The sequence below is a fragment of the Scyliorhinus torazame genome, chromosome 21, assembly GCF_047496885.1.
Source record: "Scyliorhinus torazame isolate Kashiwa2021f chromosome 21, sScyTor2.1, whole genome shotgun sequence".
Lineage (NCBI taxonomy): Eukaryota > Metazoa > Chordata > Chondrichthyes > Carcharhiniformes > Scyliorhinidae > Scyliorhinus > Scyliorhinus torazame.
In genome coordinates this window covers 121,017,820-121,045,231 of record NC_092727.1, presented here as the reverse complement: position 1 = coordinate 121,045,231, position 27,412 = coordinate 121,017,820, and positions in this window count along the sequence as shown.

The window sequence follows — 27,412 nt, the reverse complement described above, 5'->3', positions numbered from 1 at the left end:
GACAGGCAAATTGACAAAGGGGGAGGGGTTGCATTGTTAGTAAGGAATGAAGTTAAATCGATAGCAAGGAGCGATATTGGATCAGAAGGCATAGAATCTCTATGGGTAGAGTTGAAGAATCGCAAAGGTTAAAAGATCCTGATGGGAGTTATGTACAGGCCCCCTAGCAGTAGTCAGGAGGTGGGGCAGAAAATAAATCAAGAGATAGAAAAGGCATGCAAAAAAGGCAATATTACAATAATCATGCGGGACTTCAATATGCAGGTGGACTGGGAAAATCAGGTTGGTAGTGGATCCCAGGAAAAGGAATTTGTGGAATGTCTAAGATTTTTTTTGGAGCAGCTTGTGACAGAGCCTACTAGGAAACAGGCAATTCTGGATTTGGTGATGTGTAATGAGGCACACTTAAGGTGAAGGAACCCTCAGGGAGCAGTGACCACAATATGATAGAATTTACACTGCAGTTTGAGAGGGAGAAGCTGCAATCAAATGTAACGGTATTACAATTAAATAAGGGTAACTACAAAGACTGGCCAGAGTTGATTGGAAAAGGAGCCTAGCAGGGAAGACAGTGGAACAAAAATGGCAGGAGTTATTGGGGGTTATTCGGGAGGCACAACAGAAATTCATCCCAGGGAGGTGGAAACATGCTAAGGGGAGGACAAAGCATCCATGGCTGACAAGGGAAGTCAAGGACAGCATAAAAGCTAAAGGAAAACCATACAAAGTGGTGAGGATTAGTGGGAAGCCAGAGTTTTGGGAAGCCTTTAAAAGCGAGCAGAGGACAACTAAAAAAAGTAATAAGGGGGGAGAAGATGAAGTACGAGTGCAAGCTAGCTAGTAAAATAAAGGAAGATAGGAAGAGATTTTTTCAATATATAAAAGGTAAGAGAGAGGCAAAAATAGACATTGGACCACTGGAAAATGAGACTGGAGAAGTAATAATAGGAAACAAAGAATTAGCAGACGAACTGAATAGTTACTTTGCATCAGTCTTCACGGTGGAAGACACCAGTGGGATGCCAGAGCTTCAGGAGAACCAAGGGGCAGAGATGAGTGCAGTGACCATTACTAAGGAGAAGGTTCTGGGGAAACTGAAAGGCTTGAAGGTGGATAAATCACCTGGACCGGATGGACTACACCCCAGGGTTCTAAAAGAGATAGCTCAGGAGATTGTGGCGGCATTGGTGGTGATCTTTCAGGAATCACTGGAGGCAGGAAGGGTCCCAGAGGACTGAAAAGTGGCTAATGTAACACCCCTGTTTAAGAAGGGAGGGAGGCAGAAGACGGGAAATTATAGGCCAGTTAGCCTGACATCGGTCATTGGTAAGATTTTAGAGTTCATTATTAAAGATGAGATCGTGGAGTATTTGGAAGTGCATGATAAAATAGGACTGAGTCAACACGGCTTCGTCAAGAGGAGATCATGTCTGACAAATCTGTTATAGTTCTTTGAGGAGGCAACAAGGAAGTTAGACAAAGGAGAACCAGTGGACGTGATTTATTTAGATTGCCAGAGGGTCTTTGACAAATTGAATCGGTTAGCATTGTATTCGTTGGAGTTCAGAAGAATGAGGGGGTTCTCATAGGAACCTATAAAATTCTAATGGGACTAGAGAGGGTAAATGCAGGAAGGATGTTCCCGATGGTGGGGGTGTCCAGAACCAGGGGTCACAGTCTGAGGATACACAGTAGACCATTTAGGACTGAGATGAGAAATTTCCCACCATATCCTTTTATCACCTTTGCCCTAAGTGCTATATCTAACTGCTTCTTGAAAACATGCAATGTGTTGGTCTCAACTATTTCCTGAGGTAACAGATTCCATGGGCCGACCCCTCTCTGAGGTCAAAGGAGATCAAAGGATATGGTGAGAAAGCGAGATTAGGCTATTGAGTTGGATCATGATGAATGGCTGAGCAGGCTCTAAGAGCTGAATGGCCTCCTGCTCCTATTTTCTATGTTTCTAAATCACTAAGCGCAGTCCCAAACTCAGTGCTCAGACAGCTGGTGAAGCCTGACTATAAAGGCTGAGACAGACTCTTCATTGTCCCTCACTACAGAATTAAACATGTAATGTTGGAGGATAACCGAGGTTCTTTGACTAGTTTCACTATTGAGTCAGGTACCTCAAGGGGCGTGAGGTTACTAATCAAATTGTACGTTTGGGGCCTGCAAACTGTCAGAAGTATCATCTTCTGCTTGTCCTCACCTGCGATACTCATTTGTGGTAAAAAAAATAGCAGATCTGTTCGATATAGTGACTCAAATCCTCAGCTCCTTGGTCAAATGGGTCTAGTTTACTAATAATAGACATCTTAACTCAGGGTTTAAATGATTCCCAACGCTTGCTGGAACTTCTCTACTTCCTCAACCTTTCATCCTCCCTTAATTCACAATGTCTGTCACCTAAGATTAAAAACATTTACCTCGTCGCCAATGTGGTGGCTTGAGACATATACTGGAGGCTTCAAGTAAAAAACAAAGAAGTTTATTGATGAAAGGAAGTAAGTAACAGGCACAGAATACAATATAACAGGTCTTTGCACTTTGGCTCCGGGGTCCACACGGCCTGGGGCCTGATCCCAGGGCTCCGCGCAAACACCCTGGGCGGAATTCTCCCCCCACCCCCCACGCCGGGTGGGAGAATCGCCGGGGCACCGCGTGAGTCCCGCCACACCGCCCCGACACCCGCATGCGATTCTCCCAAACCCCTCCCAAACCAGCGCCGCGAGAATCGCTCGGAGAATCGCCGCTCGCCGTTTGCAAAAGGTGAGCGGCGATTCTCCAGCCCAAATGGGCCGAGCGGCCGCCCCAACACGACAGGTTCCCGCCGGCACCGTCTACATCTGGTCACTGCCGGCGGGTACTGCGCGGGAACGTTGGGGGGGGGGGGGGGGCGGCCGGGGGGGGGGGGGGGGGGGTTCCTGCACCGTGGGGGCCTCCAATGGTGTCTGGCCCACGATCAGTGCCCACCGATCGGCGGGCCGGCCTCTCTAAAGGAGGACCTCCTTTCCTCCGCTGCCCCGCAAGATCCATCCGCCATCTTCTTGCGGGGCGGCCTCGGGGAGGACAGCAACCGCGCATGAGCGGGTTGGAGCCGGCCAACCCGCGCATGCGTGGGTGACGTCATTTACGCGACGCTGGCTGCGTCATTGACGCGGCGCTGCTTTTTACACGGCGCCAAGGCCCAGCGCGCGTAAAATATGCGACGCCGCTCCTAGCCCCCCCCGGGCGCAGGAGAAAAGGGGGCTGGGATCGGACTCCGATGCCGGAGTGAAACATTCCAGTTTTCACTCCAGTGTTCAGACTTTGTCTCCATTTCGGAGAATTGCGCCCCCTATTTGTTGGGGTTCATGCACTCCTGCGTGGTTGGTGGCCCCGAGCAGGTCACGTGCTCTGCGGAGCCCGTCCTCTTAAAGAGGCCATGCAACCACACCTGCCCAGTGAGTTTAGTTAAAATTACACCTATTGTAGGATTAATTAGTTGCCATTGGGATAAAGGAGCTGATGTAAATGGAGGTATGAATGAAATGAAATGAACTCTCCTGACACAGAATGTAAAAACACTTTAATTTAGCATAGATCAGAAATCAATCCTGAGGCCTTCCTCACTGGGCGGTGCCTCTGCCAAATGGGATATTAAATGAAAAAATTCTCTTGCAATATTTGAAATAGAAGCATGATATTATATAATGTTCTGCCTATGCATGTCAAAAGACATGCCTCAAATTGTACAGGCATGTAAAAAGTTATCCAACCATCGTCAATCATCTTGCCCATGGAAGCCAATGGTAAAAGCATTAATGTGTCTGTGTAAATTTAGACAGTCCTGCGTGAAAAGCTCACACACATCGAAACCCACTTGAGTTAGTGTGCCAAACCACAGGGCCCTCCAGCAAACAGCTGGAACATAGTCAATGGAACTGTCACCTTCTGCTGGAGCCAAATAATTGCTCCATTTTTTTGTGGTACTGAGTCTACTGCCTAAGGGAAATCATTTGTGGGAATATATGGTTGTAGCCAACAGCTTCATCAGTTAATTACAATCATCACTTTTCATACCCACTTTGAGTGGAATCGGTAGTCTAAACAAATCTCCGATAGTACACATACACTTTTGTTCTAGTTTGGGAATGTACCTTGTTATTTCAATAGCAATGTTTGTATACGAAGACTCTCTCACAATGGATAAAGACAGATGTTTCTCCCCAACCCATCACTGAAGCTACATCCACAGCAGACTCTCAGACTCCAGAGTAGATCCATTGAGTGCAGTGAAATAAGCACTCAGAGTACAATCTGCGTCTGCCCCAGATCCAGCACTTCATATTTGGGATGTTGGATGGCCAGTTTACAAAGGGTACAAATCAAAGAATGCCTCAAGGAAATACTCTGCAGGTCAAGCAGCACCTGTGGAGGGAGCAGCAGAGTTAACTCTCAGCAGAGCTGGGTGATATTGGAGATGGACAGATTTTAAACAAGGATAGAGCAAGGGAGAAATCAGCAGCAATGGTACAAAGAGAAAGATCTATGATAAAACGCCTTTAGTTCAACCATAAGAGTGCGTACAAATGTTTAATTCATTCATTACCTATTGTACAAGTATCCTGTGATTAGAATTATAACTGACTATGGGGGTCATTGGAAAATGAGGGAACATCGGATTTGATTCTAGAGAGTATTGGTATCTTTAAATGTAAAAACCTGGTCTCACTTTGGTGAGCAGCAAGATCAGTGGAACAGTTGTTTTTTCTTGATGAATCACTTTGATTTCAATTCAGGCTGAAAAACAAATGGACTAAATTGGTAGTTGAGTATTTCTTCATTGACTTGTTCAGTTTAGGCTATTTGGTGCCCTATTTAAAAAATCAAAACACTGAATGGTGCCTGTCTCTTCCAAAGTGAACATTTTCTTGTGAACTTTTTAATGTTATATGATTGGGGATTTCATAAATTGAAATACGTCTGCCATTGCATGATGTTTTCTCCCTTTCCAGACTGTGTACAGACTACCATGTCATGGACCCTGTGCCACCTCTTTATTAGCGTGAGGGGATGTTTTGTGTAAATACTCTCTAATCCCCAAATACAACAAACAAAACTCCAGAACATCATCATAGCCACATCTCCACTATTCAAACCTGGCCTACTGCCTCCGTGGGTGACACTCCCAATCCAGTAACAGAGCAACCATTGTGTCTCTTAGAGCATTTAATCGTCTCAGTCTGCACCTACAATCCCTCCAACCATCTGAATCAACAAAATATCAATGGCCTATGCTGGGATCCTTTTTTAAAATAAATTTAGAGTACCCAATTATTTTATTCCCAATTAAGGGGCAATTTAGCATGGCCGATCCACCTACCCTGCACATCTTTGGATTGTGGGGGTGAGATCCACACAGACAAGGGGATCAGGGAATATGGGGAGAAGGCAGGAGAATGGGGATGATAAAATATCAGCCATGATTGAATGATGGAGCAGACTCGATGGGCCAAGTGGCCTAATTCTCCCCCTATGTCTTATGGTCTTATGGACACGGGGAGAATGCGCAAACTCCACACGGACAGTGACCCGGGGCCGGGATCGAACCCAGGTTCTCGGCGGCGTGAGACAATTTGCTGGGGTCTTTGATCATAACTTTTATTCAGAAAACCTAATCTGGGCAAAAGATATTCAAAGTTTCTCCTTGTGGCTCCATAGAGAATCTGCAGAGAATGGCAACAACACACACTTAACATAGAGAAAGATTCCAAACTGTTTATGAGGTAAAGAAATAGATGATCAAATATGAAGGAAGCTATTAAGAAGAGATTATTCAAAAATTGGATGTCAAGGGAGATCTTAAAGAACGGGATGGTGTTGCAAATGTAAAATTCTCATCCTTGAGTTCTCCATGACATCTCTCCTTTACCCTGTAACCTACTCCAGCCCTACAACCCTTCAAGATCTCTGCGATCCTCAGTTTCTGGCTCTTGCACATCCCAAATTTCCGTTGTCCCACCATTGGCATCTGTGCCTTCAGCTGCCTAGGTCCTAAGATATGGAATTCCATCCCTAAATTTCTCCGCTAAGATGATCCTTAAAGCCTATCTCTTTGGCCAAGCTTTCAATCACCCATCCTTTTAAAAAAAAAATTTTTTTTAAGTATCCAATTATTTTTTTCCCCCCAATTAAGGAACAATTTAGCATGGCCAATTCACCTACCCTGCACATCTTTTGGGGTTGTGGGGGTGAGACACGCAGACATGGGAAAAATGTGCATATTCCACATGGTTCGATCACCCGTCCTAATGTCACTTGGTGTCTGATTTTCTTTGATAACACCCCTGTCAAGTGTCTTGGTGCACTTTACTTTGTTTTAGGTGCTATATCAATGCTGCTGCACACGTTAGTGTCGCTCGGAGATAATTGGAGCACTTAGAGTGGTTAATAGAATAATTCACATCTGTTGCAGGAGTGAGTGAGCACCTCTGCTCATCCTGAGATTCAAGCATTTTGTTGGAGGGGCACTTTGCAAATTCATTCTTGGGTTGTGGCTGTTACAGCCAAGGACTGTGCTCCATATGATTCCTTCCTTTCACCTCAGTAATTGGGGGCTGGGTTTCCCCTTAACAAGGGGGAACCTCTCAGAGTGGGGACCCTGACCTGTATGCAGGGTCAGGGAGGGTGACCCTTCGAGGAGAGGAGTTGTAGCTTTGTGGTCTTGTGTATACCGTAATAAACCTTTGTTCATTCCTATCCTACCTTGCGTTCCTGCGTCTCTCCCATTGAATACACTGCCGAAGTGGAGCTACCGCAGCCATCGTGTATTGTACCGGCAACCCACTTTGTCCAGAGGCTGCACGGTGGTGTAGTGGTTAGCACAGCTGCCTCACGGCACCGAGGACCCGAGTTCGATCCCAGCTCTGGGTCACTGTCCGTGTGGAGTTTGCACATTCTCCCCATGTCTGCTTGGTCTCACCCCCACAATCCAAAGATATGCAGGGTAGGTGGATTGTCCACACTAAATTGCCCCTGAAGTGTCAAATAAAAGAACTGGATAAAGAAACATTTTAAACCCACCTTGTCCAGACTCGGAGAGGCCTCCACTCTGAACTGCGAGATGCCGCTCATGAGGAAACTTGATCCTGTATGTCAAGCAGGTACAGTCCTTTTTTCGGTCTGACGTAATTGTTGGGGTTGAGCGACAAACCGTTATCCTACTGACCGCAATTGGAGGGTACACCTATGTGCTCATCAAAAGCCTCACCCACCTGGACAGACCAGACTCCAAGTCTTTCGCTGGTTTGGTAGGCCTGGCCAAGGCACATCTCAACCCACAGCCCCCGATGATTTAGATTTAGATTTATTGCCACATGTACCGAGGTACAGTGAAAAACACTGCTCTGCGTTCAGACCAGGCAGATCATTCCACACATGAAAAAACATAGGACATATAATAAATATACAATGTAAATACATAGCCAACGGGTGAAGCATACGGAGAATAGTGCTCATGGTCCACCGGTTCCGTTTTCACATGGCCTCGTAGGCTTAAGGCGAATCCAGTGGCGACGTGTTGGCGCACATAAGGGTGCTCGCCGCCTCATGTGAGTTTGAAAGACATGAGCTTCCGCGAAGCAGGACCGACCGCAGGGCTCAAGGTTATCGCTATGACACACGTAGGTGCAACTGAGACGATCGGAGCACCAAGATGGCAGCCGCAGGGTGTGGACTGGATGCCGTGACTAGGGTTGGGATGCCAGACAGGCCCGTGAAGGCGCTGTTCCACACCAAATCCCCAGGCATTATTGCCCCTCTCGAGGCCAAACATGTTACATTGAGGACCAGGAAGACACACACCAGCAGTTGCATTGCTTTGCGGCCCTAAGGGTCACGCCCATCCAGATTGCATTGAAGGTGAAATGGACACGCTATTGATATGGAGCTTGACACAGGGGCCACTGGGCGTTCGCCATGATCCGGACTGGCCTTCAGACTTTGGACCTTTGGGACATTGATTCCGGATTGGCTACATTCACTGGAGAACCGTTGAACTTTGAGGGCACCACCCATGTGGCTGTGGCATATGGTGACCAATCAGCACGTTTACCCTCGGTAGCCGTCCGTCGTGGAGGACCCAGCTCACTGGGTCATGACTGGCTGTGCTATTTTAAATTGGATTGGCAACGCGTTGGCCGCATGTACCCCCACGGCCTGAATAGAGTGCTGGAAACATTTCCTGGAAACTTCGCTGAAGGCCTCGGCACAATAAAAGAAGCCATGGCCAAAGCCAGTGTGGACAAAAATGCACAACCCCATTATTTCCGCACCTGACCAGTGCCATACGTGTTTTCGGCCAAAGTCGATGCAGAGCTGAAGCGCTTGGGCATCATCCGCCTCATTCATTTCGTCGATTGGGTGACACCAGAAGTCCCGGTGTGAAAACCCAATGGGTCCGTACGACTGTGCGGGATTACAAGATGACAGCGAACCAGGTTTCTTGCCTTGAACATTACCCGGTCCCCCGCATTGAGGACTTGTATGCCAAACTCAGCGGGGGAACAATGTTCACAAAGCTCGATATGAGTCATGCACTTCAGCTGGTCCTAGATCCAGGTTCTCAGAGGTTCGTCACAGTCAACACCCACAGAGGGTTGTACGAATACGCCCGGCTGCCGTTCAGGGTTTCATCAGTCTGTGCGGTTTTCCAACGCGTGGTGGAAAATATGCAGGACCTACCCACGGTGGCCATTTATCTAGATGATGTTCTCATCATTGGTGCCTCGAACAAATAATATTTGTTGAACCTCGCCGAAGCCCTCCAGCATTTTAAACAGGCATGTATCTGCCTCCGCAGAGAGAAGTGCATTTTTAACACCCCCGAGGTCACCTATTTAGGGTACCAGGTAGACAGGCACTGCATTCACCCAGTGAAATACAAAGTGCAGGCCATCCGGTAGGCTCTCATCCCTCAAGGTTCAACCAGCTCCGCTCCTTCTTAGGCCTCATAAGATACTACGGGAAATTCATCCTCAACTTAGCCACGCTGCTTAGCCCACTCCATCAATCGTCGAATAAAGGACACCAGTGGGAATGGGCACGCCTGCACCAGAAGGATTCCCAGAGGTCAAGTGGTGGTTATCATCTGAGAAGCTGCTGACACGTTTCAACCCAGAAAAAACACTTCTAACGTGCTTCCTCTTAAGGTGCGGGATTCGTTCTCACACATCGGATGCCCAGTGGTTCAGAGCATCTGATAGCTTTTGTGTCCCGCACACTCACTGATGCCAAGCGAAACAGTGCCCAAATCGAAAAGGAGGGCTTGGCTGTTGTGTTTGGCGTGAGGAGGTTTCACCAGTACGTCTACAGCCACACATTCATGGTCTACACAGACCTCAAGCTTCTGCTTGGGCTGTTCAAAGAGGATCGAGTGATTCTCCGATCGTGTCCGCCAGGGTCCAGCTTTGCTCCTAGTGGCGTCTGACACATGGTCCAGTACGGGAGCTCTGCCCGACGATCTGTGGGCCTATGTGACAGAACTGCCGGAGCTGAGCATGGAGGACAGCATTTTGCTGTGAGGGACACTGGTGGTTGTCTCGGAACTCGACCATGCATTTGTATTACAATACTTCCACAATGGACACCCGGGGGTATCCACGATGAAGGTGCTTGCCTGCAACTATGTTTGGTGGCCGGGGATAGACTCAGACATTGAGCAGGTGGCCCTTGCCAGGAAAACTAGAAGGCCCCACCTGCTGCTCCAATGCACCCTTGGGAGTGGCCTGTAAAACCTTGGTCTCACGTCGATATATACTTCGCTGGCCCATTCCAGGGAGCAACATTCCACATCATGGTGGGCGCCCACTCAAAGTGGCTCAAAGTCCACAAGGTGCAGACCGTGACCACAAAGGTGACCTTGGACAGACTGCAGCACACATTCAGTACTCATGGAATACCCAAAGTATGGGAGTCCGATAAAAGCGCCGCGTTCACCAGCAGGGAGTTCAAGTAGTTTGTGGCCTTGAATGGAATCCGACAAGTGTGGGCTGCCCTGAAACACCCGGCCTCAAATGGGTTCGGCAAACGGGTAGTCCAAACTTTAAAAGAGCCATGAAGAAGCTGACCACTGGATCTTGGCAGACGCGACTGGCCTGGTTCCTCTTCAGTTACCGGACGACCCCACATGCCACCACAGGAGTTGCACCGGTGGAGTTATGATGGGACGTCGGTCGGCTCAGGACCCGCCTCAGTCTCATCATTCCGGACATAGGTGCTCAGATCCGCCAGCGACAGAACCGCTCTGTGATGGACGCTGGTTGGCACATGCAGCTGCGTGACTTCAAGCCGGGAGAGGCTGCGTACATTCAGAATTTCGGTGCCGGTGCCACATGGATCCCGGGCTTGGTGCTCCGGGCAACTGGTCCGGTTTCCTATTCGGTCCGGGCACAAGGACATGAAGCCAGCCACCGCCTGGACCACATCTGCCACCGCACACAGGTATCTCCAGAACAAGCTCAGGATACGCCAATCCGGGTCCACCCACGGTCTCCATTACCGCCTAGATCCTCCACCCCCCCCAAGAGCACCACCCGGATCGCCATACCGATTGCCGACACCTCCGCCTTGTCGAGACCCAGGAGGCTGAGATGCCTGATGCCTCCTCAAAGAACTCCGACACTGAGTCAGACATGGACACAAGCCCGCTAGACCTAGTCGACCAGCCACCTTCGAAACCGGCACTTTTACCAGCCACACCACTTATGCCTCAATGCTCTGCTCGAAAACGATCGTCTCCGGTGAGTTACACGCCTCCATTGATGCCAGACTGCCGTCCACTCCCAAAGCAAACAAGGAGACCTCGGCCAGGGACATGGATGTTTCTCCAGACTTCGCGGGTGGTGGGGGGGGGGGGGGGGGGGGGGTGTTATGACCCTCTTGTGTGCCAAGGACTGCGCTCTGTACGATTCCCCTCTTTCACTTCAGAGTATGCACTCCCTCGGTAATTGGGGGGCGGGGTTTCCCCTTAACAAGGGCATCCTCTCAGTATAAAAACTCTGACCTGGGTGCGGGAGGGTGGCCCTTCGGGGAGAGGAGTTGTAGCTTTGTGATTTTATGTATACCGTAATAAACCTTTGTTCATTCCTATCCTACCATGCGTTCCTCCATCTCTTCCATTGGATTCTACAGTGGGAATTGCCCATTCCTAGTTACGTTGAAATGATGGTGAAAACTGAGTGGTTTATTAGTCCACTTCAGAGCGCAACTAATGGGCCAAGTTGGTGTGGGACTGGAGTCACATAAGAGCCAGATGACATAGGAACAACAGTTGGGATTTTACAACAGTCTTAACAGCTCCATGGTCACTTTAGTTGATATTTGCTTTTGTTTTTATTTTCCGAATGCCTTTCTCTAAACTGCATTCTAATTTTCAAACTACGATAATAAGTGATATTGAATCTCAATATTGTTCAATTAGGGGCTGCATTTTGTTGTGTGATCGACCCTCGGAAGGAAAGTTGGGCCAGGAAACGCCTACAGCCATAACTTGCTATCAGCAGGCTAAAATCGTCATGAGAGGGACTTCCACCCCTCAATGAAGGAAGTCCTGCCCACAGTAGTTGCCAGCCAATCTAATTGGCCGACAGCTCCAGCAGTCCCAGCAGCACCAGAGCTTAGTAGCTTAGTAGACACTCACTCACCTGATGAAGGAACTACACTCCGAAAGCTAGTGATTCCAAATAAACCTGTTGGACTTTAACCTGGTGTTGTAAGACTCCTTAGTGTGCCCACCCTAGTCCAACGCCGGCATCTCCACATCATGTATTTTGGGCATCAGTTCGGGGGTAATGGACAGGAAAGTCACGGCATAGCCGCCTGACCTATTTTACATGCCCCCCAAAACCCCCCCATGCCAACAACATACCCAATGGGGCATATAAAATCCAGCCCTAGGTTTCCAGATTACTAGTCCGGTAACATAACCATGAGGAAATACTCCCCTCTTGCCTGGATGAGTGTAGCGCCAACACTCAAGAGGGTCAACAACATCCAATACAAAGCAGCCCACCTGATTGGCACTTCATCTAACAATGTTAAATACTCACTCGCTCCACCACTGTCGCACAGTAGCAGCAGAGTGTACTATCTGTAAGATACACTGCAGCAACTCGCCAAGGCTCCTTAAACAGCACCTTCCGACTTGCAACCTCCAGCACCCAGAGGGACACAGGCAACAGACACATGGGAACACCACCATCTGTAAGTTCCCATCCAAGCCAACACACCACCCTGACTTCGAACTATATCACTGGTCATAGTCTTGCAACTCCATCCCAAACAGCACTGTGGGTGTGTCGACACCACATGGACTGCAGTGGTTCAAGAAGGCAGCTCACCATCAACTTCTTAAGGGCAATTAGGGGTGAGTAATACAAAGGCTGATCTCGCCAGTGATGCCAACATTCTGTGACAGAATAAAAATAAATAGAAGGGGCTTTGCCATATCAATACAGCGAAATCAACCACAACAAGTACACACTGATGTATTAAAGAGGTCAAAATAATCTTGAGGCTGAGAATTATGTTTAAAGAAACACGAAGGCAGTGAGGGTGAATTCCCCTCGCCACTAAGTGCAGTCACATCATAATGGTTTCCAATGAAGGTTTTCAAACAGATTATTTTCAAACCTGGTTCTGATTTCACTGCAAGTACCAAACAAAGAAAATCTTCACAAACATATTTACAGTGTCAGTAGATGTAGCAACCAAAGCGGAGATTCTTCCCCCATGGAACCAGAAAGTACTGAGGACAGAGTCAAACAGTAATTTTTTGAGTACAGCTGCAATGAATATTTGAAGCAGCAACAGAAAAACATAATGGGTTGTTAACAGTCGAAAGGGGGATCAAAAGAATGTTCTGAAAGTGCTTACAAAGAATTCCAAGTGTTAAAAGCCAGATGGATCCTTTTAAATAATAAGCTATGTATGAGTATTACCGGGGGGGGGAGGGGGGTGCAGAAGATGACAAATGTATCAAATTAATTTTTCATGGCATCTTTCATGAATGAAGCATACAGACAAATTCCAAGTCCAATCAAACTGGCTGAAGAATCTATAATATATGTGCATATGTTATGCATGTGTTATGAAAAAGCTCAAAGCATTAAATATGCAAAAGGCACCTGGACCAGCTGGGTTCCACCCTCAATCCTCAAAGATAGGACAGAGGAAATAGCTGAAGTTCTGGTTGCTATTTAAAAGAGTTTATTAAACACAAGAGTGGATAGGTAAAACCACTCCTAGTATTAACACAGGCAGTGGGCCAAGGTGTTACCCTGTGGTCCTTCAACTAAAAACACTGCCCAGTGTAGACCATAAAGAACAGGAGGCTCCTTGTTTTGATCTTTGTCCGTGATGAGATCACAATGTAGATATAGATATGATCCCCTTATCTAAGGAAAGATATATTGTCATTGGAGGCAGTCCAGAGAAGGTTCACGAGGTTGGTCCCAGTATGGAGGGTTTTTCTTATGAGGAGAGGTTGAGTAGTTTGAGCCGGTACTCATTGGAGTTTAGAAGAATGAGAGATGACCTACTAGACAAATTGGATTCTCAAGGGGCTTAACAGAGTAGATGCTGAGAGGATGGTGCCTCTTTTGGGAGAGTGCAGGACCAGAGGGCATGATCAAAGGGTAAGTGATTGTCTATTTAAGACAGAGAAGAGGAGGAATTTCTTCTCTCAGACAGTAGTGAATCTGTGGAATTCTTTACCGCAGGGAGCTGTGGAGGCTAGGTCACTAAGTATGGTCAAGACTGAGACAGATTTTTAATCAGTAAGGGAATCAAGGGTTATGGCGATAAGGTAGGAAAGTGGAGTTGAGGATTATATCAGATCAGCCATGATCTCACTGGATGGCAGAGCAGACTCGATGGGTTGAGTGACCTACTTCTGCTCTTGCGGCTTATAGTCTTATGGCAACCATTCATCCTGACTACCCTCAATATTGTAGGCTGACCCACCAGTCCTCTCAGTTTCCAACTGTTTCTTAAATGATTTATGGGCTTTTGTGTTCACTAGCTGATCCAGACACGGAGTTGGCTGTAAAGTACTTTGGGATGACCTGACATTGTGAAGGGTGCTATATAAATACAAATTATTTCTCTCTTCTTTCTAATAGACATAGGCAAGATCAGTTCAGAACATTATTTTGTCAGCCAAACAGTAAGGGAAACTGAGGTAATTGAAATCAGTGCAAAGGAAATTAAAACAGATCTTAACAAAAACTGTATGGATCAACATTCCAAGTGATCATCAGGTAAGGTAACAAAATCAATTAGGGATATAAGGATGGGTGCATTAAACAGCAAGGCCAGAATTTTACCTTTGCAGGCGCAATGTATCGCAAAATGAGGCATGATGATGTTGGGATCGTTTACCAATGTCATTGCACGCCTTGCGATACTTTGGACAGCGGTCCGCTTGGACTTTGGAAATGCGCCTGCTGACAATAAAGGACTAATTAAGGTTCCAGTTCTCTGTGATTTTGAGTTGCCTATGCGCCAAGCGGCCTGGCAGCCATCACATTTTTCAATCATTCTACAGCCAGGGTGGGATAAAAGGACCAGAAGTGTTTGGAAAGGTGAAGAGTTGTGAGTTTTGGGTACTTCTGGTGGCGGCCATGGAGGGGTAGGTCTCACATCTGATAGTTCCTGCATGTAAAGGACTTTTGGACATTTTTCACCCGTTTTTCTTCAGATTTTATGGGATAAATCAGTGAAAAGTGAGACAGTAAGGAGAAATCCCCCTCCGGTGTATGGAGAATTGGACCAGAAGTTGTCGTGTGAGACGACAAAGTCCTATAAGGGAGATGCAAGCAGAGCTGGTAACACGGGACAGCATGGCGGAGAGCAAGGGCAGCGGGGAGACGGCACAGTGGTTGATGGAGCAGCTGGTGAAGTTTTTCGAGGATTGCTTCGCCAAGCTGAAGAAGGACACGCTGGGCCCGATTAAGGCTTTGATTGATCAAGTGGTTCAGAATCAGGAAACCCACGGAAGAGCGATCCAGGAGGTCGAACAAAAGTTGTCCCGAGCACGAGGAGTATATAACCGTGTTGGAAAGCAAGTTGGAGATGATGAACGACCGCCAGAAAAGAATGCAGGAGAAGTTGGAGGGCCTGGAGAATAGGTCCAGGAGGCAGAATCTCAGAATTGTTGGCCTCCCTGAAGGCAGTGAGGGCTCGGATGCGAGGGCCTATGTGACGGACATGTTGGAGAAGTTGATGGGGGCTGGGGCGTTCCCTCGGCCGCTGGGGGGGATGCGAGTGTTACTTGTGAATTTGTATGCTCCGAATTGGGACGACGTGGAATTTATGAGACGGGTGTTAGGTAAGATCCCAGACTTAGAGTCACATAACCTGATCATGGGAGGGGACGTCAACACAGTCATTGATCCAGAATTGGACCAGGACAGGGAGGAGGCCAGCTGCGGCAAAGGAATTGAAGGGGTTTATGTAACATATGGGGGGAGTAGACCCATGGAGGTTTGCACGACCGAGGACGAAGGAGTTTTCCTTTTTTTCACATGTCCACAAGGTATACTCTCGCATCGACTTTTTTGTTCTGAGCAAGGCGCTAATACTGAAGGCGGTGGATACTGAATACTCGGCAATTGCAATGTCGGATCATGCCCCGCACTAACTACGGATTAGTGTGGAGACAGGGCAACGCCGCTGTGGAGACTGGATGTGGGGTTGCTAGCGGACGAAGCGATCTGTGGGCGGGTTAACAAGTCCATCCAGAACTACCTGGAAACAAATGATACGGGGGAGGTCTCTGCAGCGACGGTCTGGGAATCAGAGTCAGAGGGGAATTAATCTTGATACGGGCCCACAGAGAAAAGATGGAATGGGCTGAGAGGGATAGATTAGTGGAGGAGATACTCCAGGTGGACAGGAGATACTCAGAGGCCCCGGACGCGGGGCCACTGAGGGAGTGGCGGAGGTTACAGGTGGAGTTTGGGCAGTTGACCACAGGGAAAGCAGTGGAACAGTTGAGGAAGGCAAGGGGGGCGATCTATGAGGACAGGGAAATGGCAAGCAGAATGTTGGCGCACCAGCTCAGGAAAAGAGAGGCGGCCAGGGAGATAGGTAAAGTAAAGAGTAGAGACGGTAATACTGTCCTGGACCCAGCGGGGGTGAACGAGGTGTTTAAGGACTTTTATAATAAACTATATGAGTTGGAACCTCCGGCTGGGGTGTAGGGGATGAGGCAATTTCTAATCAGTTGAGGTTCCCGAGGGTGGAGGAGGACCTGGTGGAGGGGCTGGGAGCCCCAATTGAGATTGAGGAAATAATCAAGGGGCTCGAGGGCATGCAGTCGGGCAATGCCCCCCGATGGCTACCCGGTGGAATTCTATAAGAGGTTTTCAGAGATATTGAGCCCACTGCTGGTGAGGACATTTAACAAAGCAAGAGAGAAGGGAGTCCTCCCCCCAACAATGTCGCAAGCCTCGATTTCATTGATCCTGAAACGGGAGAAGGATCCGGAGCAATGCGGGTCATACAGGCCGATTTCTCTTGGATGCCAAACTGCTGGCTAAGATACTAGCCACAAGGATAGAGAACTGAGTCCTGAGGGTGATAGGGTAAGACCAGATGGGATTTGTTAAGGGCAGGCAACTCAAGGCCAATGTTCGAATGTTATTATGATGCCCTCAGAAGGAGAGGAGGCGGAGGTGGTGGTAGCGATGGATGCGGAGAAGGCTTTTGATCAGGTGGAGTGGAATTACCTGTAGGAGGCGCTGGGAAGGTTTGGGTTTGGTGAGGGCTTTATTGACAGGTTGTGGTTGCTCTATCAGGCACAAGTAGCGAGTGTGCGTACGAACCGGCTGAGGTCGGGGTATTTTGAACTACACCGTGGGACGAGGCAAGGGTGTCCCCTCTCCCCGTTACTGTTTGCTCTGGCCATAGAGCCATTGGCCATGGCGTTAAGAGCCTCTAGGAACTGGAAAGGGCTGGCACCCAGTCTCGCTCTACGCAGATGACCTGCTCTTGTACATTTCGGACCCGTTGGAGGGGATGAGATAAGTAATGCGAACCTTGGGGGAATTTGGCAATTATTCGGGGTATAAATTGAACATGGGGAAAAGCGAGATGTTTGCGATCCAGGCAAGAGGACAGGAGAAGAGACTGGGCGAGCTGCCGCTTAGAATGGTAGGGAAGAGCTTTCGATATCTGGGAATCCAGGTGGCCCGGAAATGGGAGGTACTACACAAGTTAAACATATCCCCATCACTGGCGGGGAGGGTACAGGCTGTGAAAATGATGGTCCTCCCCAGATGTCTGTTTGTCTTTCATTGCCTCCCCATCTTCATTCCTAAGGCCTTTTTCAAGCGGGTGAATAAGATTATTTCGGGCTTTGTGTGGGCGAGTAAAACCCCGCGAGTGAAGAAAGTGTTGCTGGAGCGCAGTCGGGGGGAGGGCGGGTTGGCGCTGCCGAACTTCTGCAATTACTACTGGGCGGCTAATATAGCAATGATTAAGAAGTGGGTAGTGGGGGAGGGGTCGGCATGGGAGCGGTTGGAGGCGGCATCATGTAAAGACACCAATTTGGGAGCATTGGTAACGGCACCTCTGCCGTTCTCGCCGGCGCGATACTACACAAGTCCGGTGGTAGTGGCGGCTCTGAGGATCTGGGGGCAATAGAAGAGATATAAGAGAGTGGAGGGAGCATCGATTTGGACCCCGATTTATAATAACCACAGATTTGTACCAGGTAGGCTAGATGGCGGGTTCCAGAGTTGGCAGAGGGCAGGAATTGGAAGGATGGGGAATCTATTTATAGACGGGAGCTTTCCCAGCTAGAAAGCTTTGGAGGATAAATTTAAATTGCCAGCAGGGAATGGTCTTAAGGTATTTGCAGGTGCGAGACTTCCTGAGAAAACAGGTGCCGGCCTTTCCGCTGCTGCCGACACGGGGGATACAGGATAGAGTAGTTTTCAGTACCTGGGTGGGAGAGGGGAAGGTATCGGATATTTACCAGGAGCTTTCGGAGGCGGAGGAAACTCCAGTGGAGGAGCTTAAGGGCAAGTGGGAGGACGAGCTAGGAGGAGCGATAGAGGCGGGGCTATGGGCGGATGTCCTAAGCAGGGTTAATACCTCCTCATTATGTGCCAGGCTTTGCCTGATACAATTTAAGGTAGTCCACCGGGCACACATGACAGTGGCTAGGATGAGTAAGATCTTCGGGGTTGAGGATAGGTGTGCGAGGTGCGCGGGAAGCCCAGCAAATCAGGTCCACATGTTTTGGGCATGCCCGAAGCTTGGAGGGTTTTGGCAGGATTTTGCTGAGGCAATGTCCACGGTACTAAAAACACAGGTGGTGCCGAGTCCGGAGGTAGCGATCTTTGGAGAGTCGGAAGATCCGGGAGGTCAAGGGGCAAAAGAGGCCGATGTCTTGCCCTTTGCCTCCCTGGTAGCCCGGAGATGGATCTTGTTAATGTGCAGGAACTCAAAGCCCCCGAGTGTAGAGACCTGGGTTAGTGACATGGCTGGGTTTCTCAGTCTTGAGAAAATAAAGTTTGCCTTAAGAGGGTCAATGTTAGGGTTCTCCCGGAGGTGGCAGCCGTTCATCGACTTTCTCGGGGAAAATTAAAATGTCAGCAGATACAGTATTCCAAAGAGTGGAGGGAGGGCGGATTGTTGTTGTATGGTTGAGGTGCGTGAAGATTGGGCTGGGGGGGGGAAATGTTTATTTTACCATGTTGATATCATTGTTTATGTTACTGTTATAAAAGATTTCAAATACCGTAATAAAATATTATTTAAAAATAAAGTTGTGAGTTTTGAGGTGGTAGTATACGGATAATAGACCTTTTTTGGAATATTTTTGTTCACTTGGACAATTCTTTGAGGGTTAAATATTTTCAGAGGCTTGCTGCAGAAAAGCCCCGTCTTTGCTGAAACCTGTGAAAACATCAGGTCTGGCGTGTGGATTGTATACTCAGTTCTCAGCTGGATGGACCTCCTCAGAAGAGTAGGAGAGGACGAGGAGAAAGGAGGCAGGTTGCCCACAGACACCATCCTAGCGTCTGCCCTCAGGGCCGAGAGTCACAGACAAAAGGGGTGGAGGGCCAGCAGGTGTTGCAAAGGCGAAGAGTAAGGTGAAGGCACCAATACTCAACAGGTAGAGTGTACAGAATGCAATCTTGCTACTTGGACATGTCAGATGTTCAGTGCTGAAGAAGGCTCCACCTCTCCAGGGATACAGTTATCTCTATCTGCGACATGATCGGCTCCAAAATAGCTTCAAACTGAGGAGGTGGCCACCCTATGCCTGTGGCTCTAAAGGTGACAGTGGTCCTGAACGTTATGTCTTAGGCTTGTTCCAGGGAGATCTCTGAGGAGTCTCTCAATCCACTGCGCATAACTGCATCAAGTTAGTTATGGATGCATTGTTCCAAAGGGTGAATCCCATCCCGTTCAAGGAAGATGAGGCCAGCCAGGTGGAGTGAGTCAGATGTTTCGCTGCAATCAAAGGATTTCTGAGAATTCGGGGAGCCATTGACTTTACACATGTGCCCATCAAGGCACCAGCGGGGGAGCCCTGTGCTTTGGTGAATAGAAAGGGTTCCTCTCTCTGATCTTGCAGACTGTGTGTGACCACAAGCAGGAGATACTGCAGATTTGGGCCAGGTATCTAGGATGCTGCCCTGACGCCTATATCCTGCATCACCCCCAGATGACAAGCCTGTTCATTGTACCAGCATGGTTAGTCATCTGGATAAAAGCTATCAAAAAAAGGTGGCTGATGACATCACCAAGATACCCATAAGGAGAGACCCATTTGGAGGATGAGGACAGCAATGTTGTTCCACAAGCCACAAACAAAGAAACCAGTGGTGATTCTGAGGAGGGGACTGATTAGCCCCAGGGTCAGGAGCAAGATCCATCCCTGAGGATGCTTATGGGAGCCAGGCAGACCAGACAGGCTTTGATTCAGAGGACTTTCCATTAGGACCCCAAAGCCAGGAGTCCAAATGATCACCACCTTACTTCCCCTGTGCTGATGAGACCATCCACTCATGCCTCCTACTCTGAAATAAACTTTGCAACCCAGCCTATGTGTTACACATGATTCCTAGGTCGCCTCCCGAATAATTGCATGTAGCAGACAAAGGCCACTGGACCTGATCTCACATTTTAATAATGGCAGAGGGGAGGAGGAGTTGCTGCCGTCATCAGGAGAACCCTGAAAGGAACCCCCAGATTATTGGAACTACAGGTTGTCCGCCAACGTGATATTAGTTTGAACCTCCCTGCTCACAAGAGATGAATGGGGTGCCAGCAGAGTGACTAGGCGCCCCATCCATCCCACATTAGCAATGACCTGCCACATTAATACTAGCTGTAATCCATTTATTTTAAATAGGCTAATGCTGTCCTTAACACAGAGGAAAAACATTGAAGATTCCATGTTAATTCAGTCCAGCTTGGTTAGAACTTATGATTTCTTATTCTTCGATTTAACTAAATTATTTTATTGAAGATGCTGAGACTCACCTGCTTGACTGTGGTTTCCTGTGTGGATAAAATCTGGTATTTCTAAAACAGTGGAATGCAGAGTTAGTGATTGATGTGGACAGGTTCCTAAATAACCAAACACTTAGCATTTGAAAGAAGCAATTTCACAAAACCCTGTGGGGGAAACTGTACCTTTTAACAGGGTTGTTGCTCAGTTGTTTAAAGCTGCCAGTGAACAGCATTCTTCAGCAGCTAAGAGGTGCTGTGTGCACCCACACCGGAAAACGCAAGGTTAGCTTTTAAATGCTGCTTCTATCAAATTGCTACTGCTGCAAATAGGGTCAGATTTATACTGCTGTTGCAGGGGGGGGGGGGGGGGGCGCGGGGGGGGGGGGGGGCACATGGCGTGGTGGGGCTGGATAGGGGGTCAGCAATAGGTGGAGTTTGACAAAGGTGTGGACAGAAAGACAAAGGAATGTAAATGGGGGTGATTAAGAACAAAGAACAAAGAACAAAGAAATGTACAGCACAGGAACAGGCCCTTCGGCCCTCCAAGCCCGTGCCGACCATACTGCCCGACTAAACTACAATCTTCTACACTTCCTGGGTCCGTATCCTTCTATTCCCATCCTATTCATATATTTGTCAAGATGCCCCTTAAATGTCCCTATCGTCCCTGCCTCCACTACCTCCTCCGGTAATGAGTTCCAGGCACCCACTACCCTCTGCGTAAAAAACTTGCCTCGTACATCTACTCTAAACCTTGCCCCTCTCACCTTAAACCTATGCCCCCTAGTAATTGACCCCTCTACCCTGGGGAAAAGCCTCTGACTATCCACTCTGTCTATGCCCCTCATAATTTTGTATACCTCTATCAGGTCGCCCCTCAACCTCCTTCGTTCCAGTGAGAACAAACCGAGTTTATTCAATCGCTCCTCATAGCTTATGCCCTCCATACCAGGCAACATTCTGGTAAATCTCTTCTGCACCCTCTCTAAAGCCTCCACATCCTTCTGGTAGTGTGGCGACCAGAATTGAACACTATACTCCAAGTGTGGCCTAACTAAGGTTCTATACAGCTGCAACATGACTTGCCAATTCTTATACTCAATGCCCCGGCCAATGAAGGCAAGCATGCCGTATGCCTTCTTGACTACCTTCTCCACCTGTGTAGCCCCTTTCAGTGATCTGTGGACCTGTACTCCTAGATCTCTTTGACTTTCAATACTCTTGAGGGTTCTACCATTCACTGTATATTCCCTACCTGCATTAGCCCTTCCAAAATGCATTACCTCACATTTGTCCAGGTTAAACTCCATCTGCCATCTCTCCGCCCAAGTCTCCAGACAATCTAAATCCTGCTGTATCCTCAGACAGTCCTCATCGCTATCCGCAATTCCACCAACCTTTGTGTCGTCTGCAAACTTACTAATCAGACCAGTTACATTTTCCTCCAAATCATTTATATATACTACAAAGAGCAAAGGTCCCAGCACTGATCCCTGTGGAACACCACTGGTCACAGCCCTCCAATTAGAAAAGCATCCCTCCATTGCTACCCTCTGCCTTCTATGGCCTAGCCAGTTCTGTATCCACCTTGCCAGTTCACCCCTGATCCCGTGTGACTTCACCTTTTGTACTAGTCTACCATGAGGGACCTTGTCAAAGGCCTTACTGAAGTCCATATAGACAACATCTACTGCCCTACCTGCATCAATCATCTTAGTGACCTCCTCGAAAAACTCTATCAAGTTAGTGAGACACGACCTCCCCTTCACAAAACCGTGCTGCCTCTCACTAATACGTCCATTTGCTTCCAAATGGGAGTAGATCCTGTCTCGAAGAATTCTCTCCAGTAATTTCCCTACCACTGAAGTAAGGCTCACCGGCCTGTAGTTCCCGGGATTATCCCTGCCACCCTTCTTAAACAGAGGAACAACATTGGCTATTCTCCAGTCCTCCGGGACATCCCCTGAAGACAGCGAGGATCCAAAGATTTCTGTCAAGGCCTCAGCAATTTCCTCTCCAGCCTCCTTCAGTATTCTGGGGTAGATCCCATCCGGCCCTGGGGACTTATCTACCTTAATATTTTTTAAGACACCCAACACCTCGTCTTTTTGGATCACAATGTGACCCAGGCTATCTACACCCCCTTCTCCAGACTCAACATCTACCAATTCCTTCTCTTTGGTGAATACTGATGCAAAGTATTCATTTAGTACCTCGCCCATTTCCTCTGGCTCCACACATAGATTCCCTTGCCTATCCTTCAGTGGGCCAACCCTTTCCCTGGCTACCCTCTTACTTTTTATGTAAGTGTAAAAAGCCTTGGGATTTTCCTTAACCCTATTTGCCAATGCCTTTTCATGACCCCTTCTAGCCCTCCTGACTCCTTGCTTAAGTTCCTTCCTACTTTCCTTATATGCCACACAGGCTTCGTCTGTTCCCAGCCTTTTAGCCCTGACAAATGCCTCCTTTTTCTTTTTGACGAGGCCTACAATATCACTCGTCATCCAAGGTTCCCGAAAATTGCCGTATTTATCTTTCTTCCTCACAGGAACATGCCTGTCCTGTATTCCTTTCAACTGACACTTGAAAGCCTCCCACATGTCAGATGTTGATTTGCCCTCAAACATCCGCCCCCAATCTATGTTCTTCAGTTCCCGCCTAATATTGTTATAATTAGCCTTCCCCCAATTTAGCACATTCATCCTCGGACCACTCTTATCCTTGTCCACCAGTACTTTAAAACTTACTGAATTGTGGTCACTGTTACCGAAATGCTCCCCTACTGAAACATCTACCACCTGGCCGGGCTCATTCCCCAATACCAGGTCCAGTACCGCCCCTTCCCTAGTTGGACTGTTTACATATTGTTTTAAGAAGCCCTCCTGGATGCTCCTTACAAACTCTGCCCCGTCTAAGCCCCTGGCACTAAGTGAGTCCCAGTCAATATTGGGGAAGTTGAAGTCTCCCATCACCACAACCCTGTTGTTTTTACTCTTTTCCAAAATCTGTCTACCTATCTGCTCCTCTATCTCCCGCTGGCTGTTGGGAGGCCTGTAGTATACCCCCAACATTGTGACTGCACCCTTCTTATTCCTGATCTCTACCCATATAGCCTCACTGCCCTCTGAGGTGTCCTCTCGCTGTATAGCTGTGATACTCTCCTGAACAAGTAGCGCAACTCCGCCTCCCCTTTTACATCCCCCTCTATCCCGCCTGAAACATCTAAATCCTGGAACGTTTAGCTGCCAATCCTGCCCTTCCCTCAACCAGGTCTCTGTAATGGCAACAACATCATAGTTCCAAGTAGTAATCCAAGCTCTAAGTTCATCTGCCTTACCCGTAATGCTCCTTGCATTAAAACATATGCACTTCAGGCCACCAGACCCGCTGTGTTCAGCAACTTCTCCCCGTCTGCGCTGCCTCAGAGCCACACTGTCCCTATTCCCTAGTTCTCCCTCAATGCTCTCACCTTCTGACCTATTGCTCCCGTGCCCACCCCCCTGCCATACTAGTTTAAACCCTCCCGTGTGACACTAGCAAACCTCGCGGCCAGGATATTTATGCCTCTCCGGTTTAGATGCAACCCGTCCATCTTATAAGGCTAAGAAGGATGCTGATAGTGGCACAAAAAGAGATAAGAATGTGTGAATGGCAAACAAATATGAACAGTGTGTCAAAGCGCAACTGCGAACAAAGACGGATGGCCCAAGTTGGGTAGGGGTAGGGGGACAATGGTAGAGAAAAACAGATCTGTGGAAGAAATGAAGATAAATTGATAGAAATAAAAATGGGATGAAGTTGGAGGGCAGTTCACGATCTGAAGTTGATTTGATTTGATTTGATTTATTGTCACATGTACCAAACTACTGTGAAAAGTATTTTTCTGTGGCCAAGGGAATGTACACGGTACGTACATAGTAGACAAAAAAGAATAATAGACAAAGTACATTGACAAATGGTACATCGACAAATAGTGATTGATTACAGTACGGAACAAGGGGTCAAACACAGCAAATATATGAGCAAGAGCAGCATAGGGCATCATGATTAGTGTTCTTACAGGGAACAGATCAGTCCGAGGGAGAGTCGTTGAGGAGTCTAGTAGTTGTTCAACTCAATGTTAATTCTGGAAGGCTGTAATGTACCTAATTGGAGGATGAGGTGGTGTTCTTCCAGTTTACGCTGGGCTTCACTGAAACATTGCAGCAGGCCAAGGATGGACATGAGAGCAGGGCAGTGAGTTGAAATGGCAGTGACAGGAAGGTCTGAATCCGTCTGGCGGACGGCTCGAGGTGTTCTGCAAAGTGTGCATTTAGTCTCTCCAATGTAGATTAGACCGCATTGGGAACAACGCATGCAATAGAAGGAGATGCACCTGGAGCGCTGCCTCATTTGAAAAGAATGTTTTGGCTCTGGGATGGTGAGCAGGGCGGAGGTAAAGGGGCAGGTGTTACACCTTCTGCAATTGCATGGGAAAGTGCTGGGGGAAGAGGGTGAGTTGTTGGGGGTGATGGAGGAGTGGACCTGGGTATCCCGCAGGGAACAGCCCCTATGATATGCTGACAGGGTGGGAGCAAGGGCGAGTTGTGTTGGTGGTGGCATCATGCTTGAGTTGGCAGAACTGGTGGAGGATGAGTCTTTGAATGCGGAGGCTGGTGGGGTGAAAAGTGAAAACAAGGGGACCTATCCTGATTCTGGGACGGAGAGGAATGGGTGAGAACAGAGGTGCGGGAGATGGGTCGGACATGCTTGAGAGCCCTGTCGATCAAACTGGGGGGGGGGGGGGGGGGGGGGACCACGTTTAAGAAAGAATGAAGACATGCCAATAGCACCGTTTTGGAAAGTAGCATCGTCGGAACAGATGTGACAGGTGAAGGAACTGAGAGAATGGGATGGAATTCTTACAGGATGTTGGGTGTGAAGAACTGTAGTCGAGGTAGCTGTGGGAATCAGTGGATTTGTGGGTACTAGTGGACGGTCTACCTCCAGAAATTGAAATAGAAACTTCAAGGAATGGAAGGGAATTGTTGGAGATGGACCATGTGAAGGTGATAGAGGGGTGGAATTGGAAGCAAAATCAATACATTTTTCCAGGTCCAATCAGGAACATGAAGTGGCACTGAAACAGTCGGCTATGTACCGATAAAAGAGTTGTGGGATGGGGCCGGAGTAAGACTGGAACAAGGAATGTTTCACAAACCCCATAAAGAGACAGGCAGAACTGGGACCCATGTGGGTAGCCATAACTTTGGTTTAGATGAAATTAAAGAAGTAGATTAGACTTAAAGTTAAAGGAGAAGTTGTTCATTGAGAGGACAGGTTCAGCCAGCCAAAAGAGAGTGGTGGTGGATGGGGATTGTTTAGGCCTCTGTTCGAGTATGAAGTGGAGAACCCTCAGACCATCCTGATGGGGAATGGAGATATAGAGGGATTGGACATCCATGGTGAAGAGGAGGCAGTTGGGGCCAGGGATTGGAAATTGTTGATATGATCTAGGGCAAATGAAGGTGGGAAGGGGAGAGAGTGTTTTTTTTTCTGTTTTGCAGGCTGACCCAGCCTGCAAACGATTTTGTACTGGTTCCACAAATATCAACAAGATGAATGGTTAGCTAATCTCATTTTGCTGCTGTTGGATGAGAGAGGAATATTGGCAACAGGAGAATTGCAGCCCTTCTTCATAAAGCCTCAGATCTTCAAAAGAGATTTAACATCATGTTGACTCAAGGCTCACAAGCCTAGATTTCCTTACTTGGTGCTATGAGCACCAAACGTTTCTATTAAATATTTGACAGCGTCAAATGGAACTAGGCTGCCTTACCAAATTATCTTGGTAAGAAGTCTTGCAACACCAGGTTAAAGTCCAACAGGTTTGTTTCAAATCACTCGCTTTCGGAGCACTGCTCCTTCCTCAGGTGAACCTTCCTGATTCCTTCCTCATTCACCTGAGGAAGGAGCAGTGCTCCGAAAGCTAGTTTTTTGAAACAAACCTGTTGGACTTTAACCTGGTGTTGTAAGACTTCTTACTGTGCTCACCCCAGTCCAACGCCGGCATCTCCACATCAAATTATCTTGAATCAACTAATTTACGCATTGATGTAAGTTTGGATGAATTGAACAGCAGACTTGGAAAAGAAATGAAGAAAAAATGCAAGTAGGTCAAATTAAAAAGAATGGGGTTCAATCAAGAGGCAATGCTACAATGGAGGACAATCTACAGACTTTAAAACTCAAGTTTCGTCTTACTGAATTACCATACCATAGAATCCCTACAGTGCAGAAAGAGACCATTTTGCCTATCGAGTCTGCACTGATCTCTGAAAGAGCACCCCACCCAGGCCCAATCCCCCATTCTATTCCCGTAACCCCACCTAACCGACACATCTTCGGACACTAAGGGGCAATTTTAACATGGCGAGTCCACCTAACCGACACATCTTTGGACTGTGGGAGAAAACCCACGCAGGCACAGGGAGAATGCGCAAACTCCACACAGGCAGTCTCCCAAGGCCGGAACTGAACCCGGGTCCCTGGCACCGTGAGGCAGCAGTGTTAACCACTGCGCTACCTTGCCACCCATTGTATGGCTTTTAATGGATGAGTAATCATGACTGTGAAAGTGCAGCTTCCCAACATGTCACTGAAAGCATATACCAACAGCAGCAAATCTTCCTCATGGTTCTTTAGTCACAGAAAACAGCCTGAATTTGGGACATTAAGAAGTGGCGATTTCTGTTATCTAGTTTCAATATATTTAGGGATGGCAAGGTGGATGATATAAATAACGTGCTTTCCTCTTCTGAAGATGAAGGAAAACTTTAATGACTGAGGAAGCCAGTGGTAGAAAGCAAAGATTTCTTCTATTTACAATAATCTGCCAACGGCAGTAATTCCACCA